Genomic DNA, 454 nt, shown 5'->3' on the forward strand with positions numbered 1-454 from the left:
CGTAACCCTCTCAACTTTCTGGCACATGCTATGTGGATGAAATGATGATACCATGCCAACTTCCAACCTTTTCAGAGTTCATTTGAAATGCTTTTCAATTTTAGGGTCTTATAGCTCAAAATAATTAGTAAATGCATGAAAAATAACAAATGAAGTCAGCAAGGATTGAAAAATGATGATGTGGCTTTGGATGGTGCATTTTGAACACACAAAAAGTCAGGAGTTCAAATAAGTTTTAATATATGAAATCCCTTTGCAACAGACGAGTTTCTGTATGAAATCCTGATACTTTGAAAGAGATTGTCCGTTTTGTACACGAAGTGCATCCAGTTTTTGCCGTAACCCTCTCAACTCTCTTGCCTATGCTATGTGGATGAAATGATGATACCATGCCAATTTTCAACATTTTCAGAGTTCATTTGAAATGCTTTTCAATTTTAGGGTCTTATAGCTC

Source organism: Triticum aestivum, chromosome 5D, assembly GCF_018294505.1.
Source record: "Triticum aestivum cultivar Chinese Spring chromosome 5D, IWGSC CS RefSeq v2.1, whole genome shotgun sequence".
Taxonomy (NCBI): domain Eukaryota; kingdom Viridiplantae; phylum Streptophyta; class Magnoliopsida; order Poales; family Poaceae; genus Triticum; species Triticum aestivum.